Source organism: Hirundo rustica, chromosome 2, assembly GCF_015227805.2.
Source record: "Hirundo rustica isolate bHirRus1 chromosome 2, bHirRus1.pri.v3, whole genome shotgun sequence".
Lineage (NCBI taxonomy): Eukaryota > Metazoa > Chordata > Aves > Passeriformes > Hirundinidae > Hirundo > Hirundo rustica.
In genome coordinates, this window is record NC_053451.1 from 29,082,924 (window position 1) to 29,100,225 (window position 17,302).

At 42.1% G+C, this 17,302-nt stretch overlaps 1 protein-coding gene across 1 annotated transcript in view; it reads right to left on the reverse strand.

The window, feature by feature from the left end:
* The window catches only part of CLCN1 (chloride voltage-gated channel 1), a 57,211-nt gene that overhangs the window by 39,665 nt on the left and 244 nt on the right, over positions 1-17,302 (reverse strand). The gene's annotated exons all lie outside the window — the stretch shown is intronic.

Consider the following 17,302-nt stretch of genomic DNA (forward strand, 5'->3'; position numbering starts at 1 on the left):
CAGACAATGCACGGCAGGGCTGCAACCACGCCGCTGATCCTGAGCAATCACTGTGTGCGTCGTGGCACCTGTGCACTAGGAGAGACCTAGCTCACCTATAGCTAATGATCTGGTACTCAACTAATCCCCACTTCTCATCAAACAGTATCTCTGCCTCTTGTCTCTGTACCCAGATATTGTCTAACAAGGAAACAACTGAGATCTGATGAAATTCATCAGTGCATGACAAAATATATGTGATCTGTAGAGACACTGGATTTATGTTGCAGTATTTCCTGCGTCCTCAACACTAATCTTACCATGCTCAGTGAGCTTATAAATCAACCATCTCCTTCTTTCCCCTAGGAGGTGAAAGTGCTTTGCCAGCTCTCTGGAAATCCTTGCTATTTCACACAGTACCAATAATCTCTGTCACAGCCTCCAGCCTCACTGACACTACCCTAGTTAAATTCAAAGCAGCTACTCTCAATTTGTATTTGCTCTGAGATCTGCTGCTTCTATTTCACACTCTCAGAACAACTTGTAGACCCAGCAGCTCAACCACTTTTTCCAGCTGGCACAGCTGACTTAATGAAAAGTAAAGATCCGGCTTTACTTGTCATCTTTTCCACGTTTTGAGATCTGCAGATATAAACATAAAAACAGAATACAGAGAACACCCTGAAAAAAAATCTGCTTTTCTTCACTGCTGCTGCCCCGAATCTGCTCTCAGGTCTCCCCTATCAGTCTTCCTGTAATCTCCTGCCACAGCTCTTCTTTCTCTATTTTCTTTATTGCCTCTCTGTCTTGCTTTCTGTTTCCCAGGCCTTGCTCTGCACTTCCACCAGGACTCATCAAAGGAGCACTCCTGTTGCTTCAGAGGTTACCAGCAGACTCAGGAGATTAGCGCAGAGCTGGAAGAAGACGTAAAAATAAGAGGAAGATGTCATAACTATCTTGCAACTAGCCACAAGCACAGATGACCTGTACACATGGCTTGACTCCTCAGGTGCACCTAAGCCTCTTGAAAAGGCTCAAAAAAGTTTCTAGACTACCCCATGGCATGCAAGAGGTAAATTGCACAACCTGCTCATACACCATTTTTTTTTTTTTCCCCCTCACTCCTTTGCATATTACAGGCCCTAGTGGACTCCAAAGTGTGTTTCAAAATGAACATGTTTGTGATAGATGAAAATACAGCTACAGTCCAAATTAGGGTATTAAGTGACTGTAAAGGAAAGAATAGAAGTTGGAAGAACTGTCAACCAAGATGGATCTCTCATCCAGGCAGGCTTTTATTTTTTCTCCCTCCTCTTCTCAGTTTGCTCTCAGGTCTCCCTTTTTCTCTGTTTATTTATTTCTCCTGAATGCTTTTCAGGATGCAGAAATACAATTCCTAGCCTTCCCAACCTACTGCCTTGATAGTGAAAGCTCTGAGAGGCTGGTGGGGAGTGGGGTAAGGATGGCTAAAGACTCACACCTCTCCCATGGTCTGGTCCCAGGAGATTTACAGCCTGAAATAATCCAGGTGCTATTTATCAGCAGTAATAATCTTAATGTTCCCTGTGCCCTGCCCAGACAATTATCAGACGTCCTACTAAGTTCTTAACTTCTGTGCCTTCTGCTTATGCTAGAGCCTTTTTTTGGTTTGTTCTGCAGCAGGTTCATCCTGAAAGATCTAGACCACTTCATGTCCTCACCTTACAGCCCACCAGCAGACTGCAGCCTCCTCTGGAGCAAAACACCATGTCTATTTCTCACCTGCCACCAACACTGCATACACAGACATTATAGCAGATGGTGATGCAGAGCCCTCTGCCACCCCAGACTGACAGGAGTGGGATTTGCTGAGGCAGAGTTATTGTTACTTAGAACCCTGCATGCAGAATAGAGAAGCAGTCATATAAGAACAAAGCAAAAATAATATTCTGTGCTTGAGAAAGCCCAGCCCAAGAGGTCCACAAGTCTGTAAAGAAGAAAAATAAAAGATAGTCTATGGGACAAAAGAAACTGTAGAGGTGAAAAAGGGAGTTTTAAAGGAGGAAGAGGAGAAAGGTGATAAAAGGATGACTACTTAACACAGTCTCTAAGAGAGAAACACAGAGGCAACGAGAGACAAAGCACCAAAGGGCATGAGAGGATGAGAATCTGGACAGGAAAAAGATACAGCAAGCATATTTTGCTTCAAGCAATACCTTTAGATGAAGCAAAAACAAGTAAAAAGGCAGGAAAAAGACTTCAGTAGATGTCAGACAAGGCAACGGTTTCTAGATGAGAACAAAGCTCTTGACTGGGACATTTTATTAGACTAGATATCCATGGAAGCTTCAAAGAGCTACAGGAGGCAATTAGAGCTTTGGGAGAGAAAGAATGCTGTGAAAAAGGCTAGGATGAGGGAGAGATTCTGGAAGAAAAGACACCTTTTATAGTAAAAGAAAGAAATAGATCACCGACCGAGGCTTGAACAGTAGCAAAAGATAGAAATTTAAGGTGTGCAGGGGCACATAGTAAGCCAGGCTGGATATGGCGAGACAACGACAGAGAACTCTCAGAGGACACTTGAAAGAAGGGTTGAGTTCACAGCAAAAAAGTAAAAGGACCAGAAAGTTTAAGTGCTTTTATCATGGAGAAATAACAAGATAATATGATGATATTCAAGTGGACATGCACTGACTAATACTAGACTGAGTAGAGCAGAATTGACAGAAACAGGGCAGATTTTGAGAATCATCAGCTTTTGATAACTCAAGAAGAAAGAGGCAGAATGGAAAAAAAAAAAATCTCACAACTGGCATCAGATAAATACAGGAACACAAGGACATGGAGGAGCCATTGAAACAGATGCTGAAATAGAGGAATTTGGAAGGAAACTTGAACAGATCAGGATAGGGCAGGATGGCAGTGCAGTATGACATGATATGACAATATGATAAGCCATGACTTGGCAAAAACCAAATGGGCTTTAAAGGGGCAGGGTTATGTCCCAGTTTCAGAAACAACCCAGCTGTGACAGTCTGCACAGAGCACCATGTTCATGTAGAGGATGCCATCTAAGGTAAATTACTTAACTTGAGGTTGTCTTGTCCTACATCAGAATGTGGTCACAGGGTGAAGCTGACAGCAAAAATAACAAGCAGAGAGACTTAAACCCAGCAACAAGAGCAAGACACAGAAAATCAGATGAAAGAGAAGACAGCAAAATTAGGTTTTATAAATGGATCCAAGTTCATTCAGAACTTTAAAGTGTATCTGACTGTCCTGATGAGCTCTCAGGTAAAGACCATCAGGCTTTAAAACTAAAACTGTATTCAGCCTTTAGTAGAATAAAAATAAGATTATTTGATTATTTTAAATAGAGAAAACTTCAAGCTTGGAAGTCAGGAAGCACAGAAAGTCTATACAGGACTCTCCCTCACCCACTGTGACCTTGGTTGCAATTAACTTGATGACCTTCTGAGCTGCTAAAATTTTGTGCTCACACTCTATTGCCTAGGAGATTGTTTCCATGTCTCCACAGCTTGGATGCCTCCTCCCTTACAGCTGCCCCCTTCTTAAATTGCAGCCCTCAATTCCCTTGGTGATTCTCTACCCCACAGCACCCCGTAGCCTTTATTAAATAATTTCTTCTTTTCATCTCCCAAAAGGCTTTCCAAATGAAGATGTGCATTACTGGTGGAGTAGAAAAATGAATGCCTTGTCTTAGGATAAACCAAGAACAAAACAAATAGGCACAGTGTGTGTATAAGTGCCAAAAGAAGGAAAAAAGTAATTACAAGAAAGCAATATTAGACTGCTGAGAAGGAGAAAACTTTTTCTAACTGGATTGTGCATCCAAAAGCAGCTTAAGTCCGTGAGAACTAGCAAATACCCAATTAACTGACTGAAGTAGATTCAGTGGATTTCTTTTAGTCAGTGGAGAATAATTTTGCATCACAAACATTCTCTGATGTAGTCAGCTTGAAGACATTTTTAGCAGAAAAGACCAAGGGACATCTAGGAAATACAGACTTATCTCTAATGATCAAAACTTATTAAGGATACCTCTAAGCTAGTGAATTTGTTATTATACCAGCACAGAGAATCTACAGCTTGTGCCTCTCTTCCCCCTCTCCCTGTAGATTGCTTGTTGCACAGATAAAATGAATAATTGCCCATTAGATGTGTCAATCATGCCATGACACACAGCCTGAGCCTGACTGATACCACAAGGGTGGGAGGAAAGTGCAGTGATGAGCTGTGCAGATCTGGCCTGCCGCAAGCTCCCGGGTTTGAATTGGATTAGGCTAATTTCAAGGGGAGAATGATGATTCTTATGTAAAATGTGGCCAACTATGAAGATGTGGGATCATAGTTGAAATCTTTAGGAGGAGGAACAGGCTTGTGAAGAGAAAATTTTTGGGAAAGTTTCAAGGATTTGTTTGCGGTGTGCATGAGCTGAGGTTGGTCAAGAAGAAGGAACCATGACTATGGACAGAGTATCTCCAGGAGGCCATGGCTAGGATTAGAGGTATGCATGAAATTTTTTTTCATTTTCCTGATATATGTTCCACTTTCAGATGCATGAAAAGTAATTTCCGTGAAGGCCTATGATCTATAGATCTTTATGAGAGTGATCACAAAATCCCTAATTTAGGGAACTTGAGGAACAGACTGGTTGAAAAGGACAGTCCTAATTTTTTTTTTGTGTACTGGAGGAACTAGTGATCAAGAAGCTTGATGCAAGGAAAACAATTTTCAGCCAGCTCAGCTCTCCATTCCTGCTGATCCATGGCCATGTGAATGTCAGTAAAGAAGGGACCAGGAACACACCTAGAAATGAGGAAAGGGAATGTCTTTTCTGATTGCAACAGAGCCCTAATCCACCATAAAAATTTTCTCAGTAACACTTGGCTCTTGCTTACATTTCAGACTCTTGACATGGTTAGAGCAGAACTATGCTATGAACTACTTGCATGAACCATGGTTGCTAAGTACTAGTTGTTGGCAGCGCTGCTTTGTCCTGTCCCATCTCAGATAACCCAGATACGGGATGTCAATAGAAGGGTTGTAGCACAGATGTGTTATCACTACCACTGAAGATTTTTTAATATACCTTATTTACTGGGACAGTTGTAAATCCTGCAAAGTTTTGACTAAGCTTCCTGTTTTCCTTCTCCTTCCCCCATCTAAATGCAGATACCCATACAAAAACACCTAACCCTCCAGCACAGCAGGGGTCTTGCCTGTTTTCCATACAACAATCCCTGATGGTAATATGAGATAAAGACTAAGGTAAACAGAGCGAAGATAGTATTTCTCTTGGCAGCCTGAAGAATAAATCCATCACAAATGAGGGCAAAGAAATTCCCCTGCAGCAATAACCTTTGCTGTTATCACTGGCTGCTGATACAGGGATGATAGTGGGAGTCAGCATGACATTCACTGGACTCCCTCCCTCTTCTATCAGCCCCTTGCTTTGACTGTAGGAAAGTGCTGGGGGAAGGGAAGAAGAACTGCATGGAGCACGTGCATCCAGGTTGAAGTACTGGGCCACTCTTCAGCATGAAGGCTGCAAAAAATCTTTTGTCTGTCAAGCTTTTTAAACTGAAGCTGCTGCACACCTATTAGCCAAAGCCAATTTAGATTGTCACAAGGGGAAAAACGGTGCAAGAAGTATGCCAGGACCATGAGAGGATACAATCTCTAGGCGCCAAAGAGACAGGTAGCTTAGTATACTAAGCCCAGAACAAGATAAATCAGTGGAAGAAATTGCAGGAAGTTCCCCATAAATGGCATTGTGTCCCAGGGCTGGCATTTAATGTCCATGCCATCTAAAAATATTAAACCTGGAACAGGAGTCCAGGAAGGGGCTGTAGGTTGGAAACTATTGACCAAGGTCGGAAATGGTGGAGAGATAATGGGCCAGTGAAGAAGAAAGCGCTGAGAACAAATGGTAGAAACTGTTCTGACTTTCACTTATGTTGGGAGCTGAAATTAGTTCTATGAGCTGCTAAACTCAGAATGTTTATGAGAAATTACATATTTTTGGATATTGTATTTGTTCAAGACCATTGCTCACAGTCCTGCTCTTGCATTATTAGGTGTTGAGAATCAGCAACAATGCCTAAGAGTACTTGTGGTATCTTGTTCAAGCGCTGCCCTTGAGTCTCTCTGGGGCGTACATCAACTTTTTCCTGCCTATATCATACCCAGATTCTATTCCACATTATGTCTACATATTTTGAAAGAAATTAATCAGTAAACAACAACAAAAAAAGAAAAGCAGAGGCGGACTTTGTGAAATGTTTCAAATCCCACTCACTCTGCTGGGTTTTGTTGCATCAGGAAGAGAGTTGTTGCTCTCTGGCAGGAGCACTGGCTGGGCTGGGGACATTTTCTTAGGAGAAGGAGGACAGAAATGCCCCAGACCACTGTTTTTTGGGCACCATGAGGACCACGAGCTCACACAAGTCTGCACACTCCTCAGACCCATCATGCTGACAGACGAGCTATGCCACTTGCTGAAGAGTCATTGCTCCGGGAAGAAGATGCAGCTGACCCCTGCCATGGCAGCTTTCAACCTCATCTTCATCAAAGAGGAAAGGGATGCAGAAGGTATTGCTGTGGTGCTTCCCCGTACCACAGGGACCACAGTTCTGGCTACAGAACTTGATGGTAGAAAGCACAGCTGGTACCAGTGGCACCATCACTGCCAGCCAACAAGTTCCTTACCCCGCTTCCTTCTCCCTCCGAATGAAACTGCTCCAAATGCCATCATTAAATCCCATGGGATGGAGGTAAGGTATTATTCTCCTTGCTTTGGGCAGGAGGGTTGTTGGTCATCTTCCTGCAGGAGATCTTCACCAATCTAAGTGTACTTTGTGGTAGGACCACTTGAACAGACATGTCTGTCTATACAATTTCATACTGAGTTTTGCCACACTGCTCGTTACAGTCCTGTCCTCTCTTGACCTATAGTCTTGCATGCTGGGGAACATGATCATTGCCCTGAATCAGCTGCTGAGCATTCAGATCTGCTTAGGAGTGCATTAACGTCTTTAATACCTGAGCTCTGATACCAGGTCTGAAATGTCATTTTTATCAAGATGCCTTCCTCCACAGTCTGCAGGAGGGTCTGGACCCAGCTTTGATTTTTTCCTATAGACCTGCATTGGAAATAAGAGGCAGATATCACTGAGGAGGTCAGCAGTCCCTAAAGGATTCCAAGTACACCCTCCAACCAGATAATAAGCATATCACTTGCATCTTGGCAGGTGACAGCGCTCATGTTAAGGATCTGAAGCAGACCAAAGAAGGACTGAGGCCTTTTTGTGTGGACCTGTTTTCTTTAGGTACCTATTTGGTGTCCTTCAGTAACCTTCATGTCTTCTGGAAATGTTTCAATTTTTGAATACTTCTCTTAACAGATTATAAATCTTCTTTGTTTTTATGTGCTTATCCATTTGATCCATTCCAGTTAATGTTTTGACCCTTGTTGCTTCCATGGGGGTGTTGACTCCCAAATGCATTGTGGTCACCGTGAAGCAGTGTTTTCAGCTAAGAAGCTGAATTTGACGTACCAGTGGTATATCAGGTTCAGCTGAAATACTGATATGGAATCAGTTGTGTCAGTCCTCCATATTCAGTAGCAAAACATCATCAGCTGATGATTGTTCATTCTCTTAAGAGAAGCTCCATTTACTACAGAACCAAACACACTGATCTGGAAAAGTGGGAAGAAGAAGAGAGATGCCTACACATATAAAAAATTGTGGGGTTGGAAGCAGAAACCAGTAGAGGTTCTGAGAGTGAAAAATCTTTGCGGAAGGATTCAAAAACGTTGTTCCAGAATATCTTAGCATGTTCTGTTAATCCACTACACTATTTATTACACTACTTATTTGCTACATAACATTCAAGTGGTTTCCCCCAGTGATGGAACAGTAAAAGAGAATAAAGGTAACATACAGCAGCTCAGGGCTAGAACTAATGGGGAGTGAAAAGTCCCATGGGGAAGCACTACTTCTTGTAGATATTCTGACTCTTTCTGAGGGCTTGCATAGAGGAGCTACAATCAGAGTGGAGCAAGATGCTGTACTTGAGCTCGGCACAGAAAAAGCTGCCTGTCACACTGTGCACCTGCCTAATCAAAAACCAGTGATGCATCAGGCCCTGACCTTCTTAGTCTCCCTTGTTCCACATTTCCAAATTGTCAAGTCTAGTCTTTTATCTTTTGGTATGAGGCAGTTATAATGAAAAAAAAAAAAAAAAAAAGGAAGTTTTCTAGGGTCATGGCATAAGAGTAGTTGGTACCGCTTTTGAAATATAGCTGTGTTAAGGAAGAGAGAACACACAGAAATTCAAGATTTTTCAGTGTTGACCTGAACCGTTACAGCTGTCCCAAAACTGTGAGTGGCATAAAGAAAGGACGGTCATATTCTTGCACCAGCTCTGATATGTCTGTCTGAGCACTGTGAAATGTAAACTGATGGAAAACACTCATGTCTTCATGCAGTTAACCGCTCAGAGTCGTGCTCTGAGCGAGTTCACCGCAGGTCAGGGAAGCAGCTTTTAAGAACAAAGCTGTTTGAGTGGCCGTCTATAGATCATGTCAGCCACAATGTACGCGCTCAGATGCAGCACTAGAACACACGTGTAGGCAAGAGAACTTGCTTAGCCCTTGCTTCATCTTCCCAAGAGTAAGATTTCCATGTACCTCTGGAATAAAGTTCCTACACCACACTGACTGTTTCTTCTGTCACTACCCTGCTGCAGAGCTGCCATGTGTTTAATCCTGCTTTTGCCTTTATCATTCCTGGAAAGCTTAGGTGCAGGTCTTTTGCCCTTTGAGCCTGGAGCATTATGGACTTCAAACTAATGGAAAAGAGGTTTCCAACATGCCCTATTTTTATAGGGAATTGGAACTAAAAGCAGCCTACCCTCAGTACCCTGTCCCCTGCGGTTGATAACAAACTTGATGTCAAGCAGAATTAATATCAAATACTTCTCTGGTCTGGATAAGAGCTCACAGGGTGCTAGTAAGTTATTCAGAGGAATAAAAACAGACTGACTGAAGAATTGTACAGGATGATTGAGCAATAAAATTACAGATGAAAAGTCACAATAAATCTGAAGTGATTAAGGAGGAACAGGCATTCTAGTTTTGCATACACAAGAACTGTTCAACAATGTAAGCTCTCGATATGTAAGAATAAGATCATGGGGTTACACAGAATGATCCTAATGACCTCTTTAGCATTTATTTAGAACTATGGTTAAGAAGTAGGAAAATAATATCTAATTACAGCAATGTGCAAGTACATCTAAGTAATGTTTGCTTTCTGTTTCTCCTAGTCTCAAAAAGAATATAGTAGAACAGAGAGTTTCAGACGATGGTCACATTATGGAATAGCTGCTATATGAGGAACAGTTAAGTGGACTGGAACCTCCCAGGCTGGAAAGGACAATGAGGTCTGGAAAATATTGAGCAGCATGAAGAAAATTAAGTGAGAAAGTTAATTTGGCTGTATCTCAGGAGGTAGGGTCTTGTTCTATTGAAGTCACAACTCCTTGGAATTTAGATGCTGGCAAACAGTTTTAATTTGCTTTCCTGTAATAGAAGTAAATGACAGGTTTGTGTGAGTCATTTAACAACAAGGGTAGATAAGAGGCTTCATTATAGACAAGGAATTAAAAATACATTCTCTGCAATATTTAGAAGACAATAATCTTGTAGACTAGTAGGTAATCTGCACTGCTGTTCCTCTGAATACTTTAGTTAATTACCAAATTACAGAATATTTGAGCTTTGGATGGGACACCTGCTGTCTTGTCCAATACCATGTTCAAGCAGTGTCAGAAGGAGAAAATTGCCTTGGGCTGTGTGCAGACAGTTTTTTGATGTCTCCAAGGATGCAACAATCACTCCACACAAACCTGTGGCACTGCTCAGTCATGCAAAACCCTCTTTCTTTATGTTCAGACAGAAATTCCTGTATTTCAGTTTGTGCCCATTCCATCTTGTCCTGTGACTGGGCTCTACTGAGAGGAGAATGGCTCCACCATCTTCAGTCTTCTATACGATAATAAGACCTCCCCTGGGCCTTTGCTGAACAATCCCAGCTCTTTCAGCTTTTCCTCAGATGTGAGATGCTCCTGTCCTTTTACCATCTTTGTGGCCTTTTGCAGAACCCTCTCCAGTAGCTCCATAGGTTGTATGAGCTGGGGAGCTCAGACCTGGACAGAGGACTCCATGTTTAGCCTCATCACAGCTAAGAGAAGGATGTGCTGCTGATCACAACCTTTGGAGCCCTGCAGTTCAGCCAGTCTTCAATCCACTCTGAGGTCCACTTGTCCAGCCTGTACTTTATCAGCTTACTGTGAGGATGTGGTGGGAGACAGAAGCATTACTAAAGTAAAGATAAACATAATCCACTGCTCTTTCTTCATCCACCTGGCTGTCTCACCCGAACATTGAACTGTATGTTGGCTAAGTGTGATTTTCCCGTCACAATTCCATGCTGGCCACTCCCAATCATCTTCATGTGTCTGGAGATGGTTCCCAAGATGAGTTGCTCTATCACATTTATGGGGATTGAGCTGAAGTGGGTCAGCCTGCAGTTTGCTGGACTTCTTCCTCCTTTTGAAGATAGGAGTCATATTTCTTTTCTTCCTGTCCCCAGTTACCACTCTGAATCTCTATGACCTTTAAAAGATTAAATAGAGAAGGGCCTTGCAATGAGATTGACCAACTCCCTCACAATGGTGGGTTCATCCATCAGGTTCCATGGATTTGTGCATGCCCAGTTTGTTTAAATGTTCTCTGATCTCATCCTCCTCCAGTGAAGGTCCTTGCTCTTCATCATCTTCTTTCAAATCAATTTGCCTTGATTCTTTAGAAGAGTTTTTCCATTTTCCATTGCCTTAATTTTGCTGCTGATACACCTGTAGAAGCCTTTCTTGTTGCCCTTCATGTCCCTCACCAGATTAAACTCCACATGAGCTTCGGTTTTCTTAACCTCATCCTTTAACACGTGGCTGGTGTCCCTAGATTTCTCCCAGGTCACCCGTCTGAGTTTAGTCAGGATCTCCTTCCTAATTCATGCTGGTCTTCTGCTGCCTTTGCTTGATTTCATAAGGATTTATCATTCCTGAGCTTGGCAGAGATGATTCCTATACAATGATCAGCTCTCTCTTGGACCCTTTTTCCCTGCAGGGCCATTTCCCATGGGATTTTTTCCAAGATCCCTGAAGAGTCAAGACTTGTCTCCTGAATTCAAGGATTGAGACCTTATTTTGAGCCCTTGTCTCTCCTCAGATCCAGAAGCTGTCCTGAATGTTCTCATCCCTAACCTGTCCTTTGTAAGTATCAGGTCCAGCAGAGCACCTCCTCTCTCTGTCTCTCTGATTATCTTATGAACTTGTTGGCAGTGCACTCCAGAAACCTCCTGGATTGCTTGTGCCCTGCTCTTAGTGCTGCAGCAGGTTGCTTCCTGGGAATATGAACCTGACCTCTTCCAATGGTCTGAAGAAAGCCTCATCTAATCCTGAAATTTGTTTGCAGGACTGTGGTCAGTCTTGGGCCGACCACATACCCTAAAATGGATAATTATTTTTCTGCAGCTGTTAAAAGCAGTGTGTTCCTCCTCAGAGTTAAATACTTTGTCAGCCTCTGTGACTGGTCTTCAGGCAAATTCTCTTCTCTTCCGTGTCTCAGTAGAGATGTGGGTAACTCAAGTCTCAGGATATAGACATCCATAGTCACTACAGGAGTTTACACATAATCAAAGGATGTGTATGCTAGACTATGCACAGGTAAGACTAGCTGGACAAACTTCCACCTGAAACAAATTTGGGGATGCACAGACTAATGTCTCCTCACAGCACCAAATCAGAAAACAACATACTGCATGCATTTTGTCAGAGTTTTTAAAGCTACAGGTATCTGACTTCCTTTGAAAAAGTGTGGGTGCCACTCACACTCATAACAGCGCTGTGCAATTGTTGAAGGTGCTTTGTATTTTTATGTGTTTCTAGAATCCACTCTCTGCTGATAGATGATAAGCAAACATTCCTGATCCATGACCTTTTACAAATATGTTGTGGAAATGGATGACTGTCAATCCCAACAGCCACAGGGTTCCCTTAAGAACAAGTAAGAATCAATTTCTTCACCAAGAGGCAGGAATTTGTTGTAGAGATAAATGAGTGAGTTTTAAACCATGAGCAAATCCTTTAACCCTGACTATGTCCTTATCAAGGTCCAAAGACCAAAGTGTTGCTACAATGTATGGAGGATCTCTTTGTTGACTCTATGTTCAGTGCTGGGAACTGTGTGATGAACAAATACAAAAACATTTATATATCTTCCCATGCAAAGAAACAGCAATGAAACCTGGTTCTGCCAAGAATTTCTATGTCACTTAATAGTAAATACAAACACTTAAAATAAGCAGGTTCCAATAAGGTCGTGTCCAACATGATTTATCTTATGTCTGTCCTTCCTCTGCATTAACAATTTAACAGTTATCATTGCATCATACAGGTATGTGGAAGGTGTTCCATCAATACTGACAGCAGCAAGTTACTGCTACTTTGCTAAAGTAAACATTGACAAAATAACTTATTTTTATGTTGTGTTTACTGCCAGCTTCTCTTCTGCATGCCCAGGTTCTCTGCTGTGATTTTGTGGAGATTTACAATGGTAGTCGACTTTGCCCTGATGATTTTTATTTGCTGTACATTTCTGTATTGATGAATTATTTCTCATCTACCATACTTTGTATGCCACCTGCTGTACAGCTGGGGCAGTAATCCCTGTATTCCAGTTACACCTCTACTACCATTGTTGAGAATTATACTAGCAACAGGTCTGTCTTTTCCCAATGTCAGGAATTCTAGTACGTGGTCTTTCCACACCCCCTACCCCAAACTTGCCTGAAATAATTTAATCTGCTGTATTGCCAAAGTAGCACACACCAGATGTCAAAGCAATCATGTATTTTCTTTGTTCATATAAAAAAGCTTATAGCATGCAGCTACCCTATTAGGTTTCACTCAGATGTGGGATACTCCCATATGCCATTTACACATGAACAAGTTTTTTTACCTTTTACAGCACAAGATCAGTGGCAAAGTTTAGAATGATTGGCATGCTCCTGGCCCTTGGAATTTATTTCTTTGGGCAGGGGGCCTATACAATTCATGGAAATGTAACTCTGGACACCTTCATAACAGAGCCCAATACCTGAATGACGTTGGAAATGGGTTAAAAAAAATTACTTTTCTGCAAGTAGCAGAAAAGGCCCCTTGCACTCCCTGCCAGGATGGTGCTAAACAGGGTGTGGTGTCTGCAGGCAGCCTGCTCCTGTGGGGCTGTAACTGCTCCCATAGCTCAGGACAAGGACAACGCGGACAACAGCCAGGCAAGGTAAAGCCTTTGGTACCATTTCTGTTGCACATACTACTGTTAAACCAAACTTTCTCCTTGGGAAAGGTGTCTAAGTCAGGAATATACAGCACAGGGTGCAGCTGTGGGCATCACCTCAGCAAGTGGTTGGTTGCTAGAAGTCAGCTTGGATGGTTGACTGGAGAAGCAGAAGCTGAAGGGAAGAGGCTGATTTGCAAACAACAAATGCAAATACACCCAGAGGGAGGGTATAGACAAAACAGAACCAGGGTCTCCTCAGAGAGGCACAAGGAAGGTGCAAGAGCCAACAGCCATCACTTGAAACAATGGAAATTCATAATCAAGCAGGGGAATGGACTGGATGCTGCCCATGTTCCATTCCATTCTAGATCCTTCTGTAATTCTTGGGCTTTTGCTTTGATGGCGACAAAACCAAAATACTGGCAGGCAAACTTCAGTTATTAATAGAACCACGGAGACCAGGCCAGCTAACAATACAAACTAGAAATGAGAAAATTTCCTCAAGTAGCTGCTAGCTCTCACAGCAGAGCTTAAGAGAGTTAATACAAGCAGAGATTATATTTTTTGTAAAATACAGCAAAAATTCTTATCCCCATCTTTTAAACAGGTAGGGTAGCCCCAAACACCTCTCCCATGCAGAGACAGATGGAAGAAAAAATTCCTTTTTCTCTTTTCCATTGTCATTGTTAGAAGCCTACATCTTGCCATGTACGACTTGGCCCCATGTTCATCTGCATCTTTTGTCCTGTCCAGCTTTGGAATTGGCAATACAAATCTGCACAAGTGATCTTCCTCATGACCTCAGTTCTCTAGGTCTCTTCTGCCTTCTAACATTACTATCTGTATGATTGACAACACTTTCAAAAATAAAAAGAGGACAGAGGAGCTGGGGAGAATCCCCCCTCTGCCTTGGGACAGCACAGGGAAAGGGTCACATGGGATATTTTTAGAACAGAATCCAATGGCAGTGATGTGAGGAAGGCGCAGAGAAAAACACAGCTGTGAAACCTAACACTTGGCCTCGTGTACTGAGAGCAAGAACAGCAGAGAAACAAATTGAGGAGACACAGCAGAACACAAGAGTGAGGAGAAGGTATGTGAGAGTAATGGTAAAAGAGTAAGTGACAAAGAGGCAAACAACACCTGGGAAACAAATAGCTAAAAGAGATTATTGGAAATGGCAAAAAAAAAGAAAAAAGAGCCAGGAGCAGAAAAAATTAATAAAGTGGCCGCAGTATATAAACAAACACAGATACTTCAATCGTAATTTCAATCATAGAAGGGACTTAAGGACAAGAAATGGTCAGTTGACTCATCAGCACTCTCATGTAGACAGTTTGTGACCTTGAAGGCTGACCAGTAGCTACCTCATCAACTCTCTCTCCCCATCCCAATATATACAGGCTTTGTAAGTGACTTTGCCCGTGGGTTGTGACACTACAATAGATCTTCCAAATCAGAGGAAAATAGCAGTCATTCCTACAGTCTTTGGAGCCAGGCAATGACCTACTTTCTCTCTTTTATAACCAACCAGGGTGCCCAGAGAGCAATGGTTGCTTTATGTCTGAAAACTGATGTGTGCAGCCTTGGTTCAGAAGTGCTCTCTGCTTGTTCAATCACTAAATAAGAACGAACTAACATGACTGAGTACATGGAGTGAACAGATGTAATGCTGATACTTGAGAGGAGCCTGCTCCTAAAGATAGCATTTTAAGGTGTAAATTGCTAAGATACTCAAGTCCTGAGACTGTCTGGCAACAACACTTGAGGCAACAACCTCCAGAATTGCACTCCTTTTTTCACTTGCTACATAATCCTTATAAATGTTCTTGATTTTGCTTATTTTGAGAAATAATTTGTCTTCAATTGAGATTAGTGATTCAGTGCCTTCTTAGCACTAATGCCTGGATTAGATTCAGCAAATAGCTGCTCCAGTACCTAGTTGCTACTCTGCCTGTGATTCCTAAGGACTCAAGTATATATGGTCATTCTCAAAGAATTCCAGACTTTAGGAATGGGTCATAGCACGGCTGCCTCCTTATCATAAAGTTTACCAGGGATGGAGGTGGCTTGAATTCAGCAAAGAACTAGTCATTTGGGGTTTACCTACGCAGGTATTCAAGGAATCAAACAGATACATTTTATTACACAATCCTGTTCTGTCCAGAAGCCTAGAAGAGCTCTCAGTGGGAAATACTTGGAATAAATTTATGAATAAATTAATATAATGCAATACATTGTATTTCTTTCCCTCACAAATAGCTGTTTAGTAATGGACAAATATTTTGTCAAAGATTACCCTTAGCTCAAGTTATAAAAATTGTGCTCTTAAAACTCAAGAAATCTGGTGCTAGCTGTGTCATCCCACCAGCATTCATGAAAACTCTCATTAGTCTGTTTACTCTGACTAGTCTAGTTCTATGCTAAGGACCTGAAAATTGTAGAGATCCATGAGTCTGCTATAGTTATAGAAGAAATATAGCCATTTTATCCAAGTAGCATACTCACTACTTCTGCATCTTGTGCTGGTTCATGCTCTCTTCCTTACCACTGCTTTTGTTTGGGTTTGTAAGTATTCCCTTACACTTCAGTACCCCATGCAATTATTGCTTGTTTGTTTATAGTGTGAACAGGTCATGGCAATCCCTTTATGTCCTATATTAGGCTCACTCTAAATGCTTTACTGTTGATGCTACTAATTTCTGACACTGAGGACGTTTCTTTTTTATATTTGAATGCAGAAAGTCAGGCCAAGAGTGATGAGATACATCCTAATCCTTCCACTGTACTGATTGGTTCCTTTGGCAATATTAATACTTGATACGTGATAAATAGCATTCTTAATAAACCACTGTTGAGTTGAGGGCATGTGCTTGTCATGTGCCTATGTGGATCACTAGGAAATGTACATTCATTGTGTAAATTTGGATTTGAAATGAAGATCTCAGCCATAAAGGGCTATATGGTCACACCGAAGATCACAGACTCTTCATTCATCTGTAGGGTATTCTGTCATACACATGAGCAGCGGTCAGCAGCAGAATATTTTTGACTGAAAGCCACTCTCCAGTTCTTCACCTCAGCCTACTGCTCCCAAAGCCAGCCACACCTTCTCCTTACTAAACTAGGTGCCCTAGAAACAGAAACCAGAAAATGTGGCAACAGCCTGCATCCAAATGCTTATAAAACAAAGCAGTGCAAGATCCTACTCAGATGTGCTCAAAAGATGCCAGACAGCAGCATGTAAAAAAGTCTTCATCTTTCACACTGCTACCAAAACTTCGCGTGCTCAGGTACAAACAGGTCACACCATTCATTTTTAAAGGTTGAGATTTCTTTCATGCTGTTCCTTAGGCAATTTTAGGCAACTGTATGACGCTAATTCTCACTTCAGGGACCAAAGCAAGAGGCTTTTTAGGCACAGGACAAACTGCCAGCTCCACTTGTCCAGTAAAGTGTGAGGACTCATAGACATGTAATGAATCTCATTTCTGCTAGCTGGCAGAAACTCTTGCAAATAGTTAAAGCAGAAAGAAGCTCATCAGTCTGCATCCAAAGACCTAAAAACCAAAGCAGTGCAAGGCCCCACTGGGATGCTCCCAAAGGATGCCATAGAGCAACATGCTCCATGTTCTCACAGCACCTGTAGATACCACTATGGCAGAATCCTAACCACTGCTTGTGGGAGCTGTAACAAAGGGCAGGGAATGGTTTCAGTGCCTTGTCTGTGGTTTTCTCGAAAAGAGAAACCCATTCACAACCAGCAGTTACACTTTTGTGTAGCTCTGCAGACTCAGCTCTTGGCTGATGCCAGCATTTTTTAACCTGCCTGGTGATGTAAATTTTTCACGCGTGGGGATTAGGAACTCAAGGAGAACACGGCCATGTTCTCTCTTGAAGGAGGCCACTACTGGA